This window comes from Globicephala melas, chromosome 20 (assembly GCF_963455315.2).
Source record: "Globicephala melas chromosome 20, mGloMel1.2, whole genome shotgun sequence".
NCBI lineage: Eukaryota > Metazoa > Chordata > Mammalia > Artiodactyla > Delphinidae > Globicephala > Globicephala melas.
Window position 1 is genome coordinate 58,673,467 of NC_083333.1, and position 2,399 is coordinate 58,675,865.

General features: G+C 52.3%; 1 pseudogene; it reads right to left on the bottom strand.

Annotated features, from left to right (window-relative positions):
* Nucleotides 1-482: 482 nt before the first annotated feature.
* Nucleotides 483-601, bottom strand: LOC115850851 (5S ribosomal RNA; annotated as a pseudogene).
* Nucleotides 602-2,399: the final 1,798 nt, after the last annotated feature.

Here is a 2,399-nt window from a genome sequence, read left to right on the forward strand (position 1 = left end):
CCCTTGCCCCCACGCCACCCACTGAGCACAGGACCCTGCCCCTGTTGTCCAGCAGGCCCGGGTAAGCGGCCCCAGCACCTGCCCCTGCGCCCACCCCCCAGCCATGGCAGAAAGGCAGAGGGGCGGTTTTCTCTGGAGGGTGCTGTGGAGAGACCCACGGTCAGACAGGTGGCTGCGGTGTGGCTGGGCACCAGTGGTGGTGGCCAAGTGCAGGTCCAGAAGCTCACGGGCCACACAGACTGCCACCGGCCCGCGGCCATGTCTGAGTTCCGGCCAGCCACCCCGGAGCTTCTGGTGTGCTGCTGCCTTCCAGGGTCACCTTCTGGTCGCCTGGCCAGCCGGCCGGCAGGGAGCGCCCCCTCTGTCACGTGCCATGGTGGGAGGGGCCTGAGGAGTTGGGGCCTGCAGCGGGGCCCGGTGTGGTCAGAGCCGGTGGCCACTGCCGTGAGCGAGTAAATGAGAAGGCGGAGTGGGAGGCAAAAAGCCTACAGCACCTGGTACTCCCAGGCGGTCTCCCATCCAAGTACTAACCAGGCTCGACCCTGCTTTGCTTGCGAGATCAGATGACGTCGGGCGCGTTCAGGGTGGTATGGCCGCAGACAGGGCGGAGGCCGTGGGCTGCCTCTTGAGGCCCAGTTTCGCTGGCACTTGCGCCTTACCACCAGCCCAGTGACCCACCCTCTCCGGCAGGGCAAAAGGGCCCTGATAATACTTGTAACTCAGGCACAGACACTCTACCTAATTAAGGCATTGACATCCTCTTAACTGAGGCACTGACACTGTTCCTAAGGCACTCACACTACTCCTAACTCAGGCCATAACACTACTAAGAACTGAGGCACTGACACTGTCCCTAACTAAGGCCCTGACACTACTATTACCTAAGGGAAAGAGACTGTCCCTAACTAAAACCAGGACGCTATTCACAACTCGGGAATGAACACTGTCCCTAATGAACCCCGTGAAACTAATCCTAAACCAGGCACTCACACTCTGCCTAAGACCTTGACAATACTCTTGAGGGACTGACACTGTTTGTAACTAAGACCTTTACACTACTCCTAACTCAGGCCCTGAGACTACTAACAACTGAGGCACAGACACTGTCCCTAAGACCAGTACGCTACTCACAATTTGGGAAGGACACTGTCCCTAACCAAACCCGTTACACTAATCCTAACACAAGCACTCACACTCTGCCTCACTACGGCCTTGAAAATACTCTTAACTGAGGCACTGACACTGTCAGTGACCCGGACACTATTCCAAACTCAGCACTGAGACTGTCCCTAACTAACTCCGTGATACTACTACCAACTCAGGCACGGACACTCTCCTTAACTAAAGCCGTGACACTACACTTAACTCAGGCATTGACACTGTCTATAACTAAGGGCCTGAAACTTCTCACAACTCTGACATTGACACTGTCCTTAACTAAGGACCTGATATTACTGCAATCTCAGGCATTCACACGCTTCCTAACTAAGGTCTTGACAGTACTTTTAACTCAGGCACTGAGACTGTACTTAAGACCCTCACACTACTCCTAACTCAGGCTATATAACTACTCCTAACCCAGGCACTGAATCTGTCCCTAACTAATGCCCTGACACTAAGGCACAGACACTATCCTTAGCTAAGACCTGGACGCTACTTACAATCTGGGAATGTACACTGTCCCTAACTAAATCCGTGACACTAATACTATCTCAGGCACTCACCCTCTGCCTCACTAAGGCCTTGACAGTACTCTTAACTGAGACACTGACACTTGTCCCTAAGGCCCTCACACCACACCTAACTCAGGCTATGACAATGTCCTTAAATAAGGTGATGACCCTACTTCTAACTCAAGCCTGAACACTACTCCTAACTCAGGAACTGGTTTCTCCCTAATAAAGGCCCTGATACTAATAACTCAGGCACTGACATTCTACCTAACTGAGGACTTGACATACTTTTAACTGAGGAACTGACACTGTCCCTAATGCCCTCACACTACTCCTCACTCAGGCCATAACACTACTCCTAACTCAGGAAATGACACTTGCCCTAACTAAGGCCCTGACCCTACTACTTAATAAGGCACAGACACTGTCCCTAAGAAAGGCCCTCACACTACTCCTAACTCAGGTTTTAACACTACTCCTAACTCAGGCACTGACACTGTCCCTATTTAAGGCCATGGCACTACTCCAAATTCAGGGACTGACACTATACCTAAATAAGGCCCTGACGCTACTACTAACTCAGGCGGTGACACTACTCCAACTCAGGCCATAATATTATTCCTACCTCAGGTACTGACACTGTCCCTATCTAAGGCCCTTACACTAGTCCCAACTCCGGCCATGACACTACTCCTAACTCAGGCACTGACACTCTCCCTACATAAG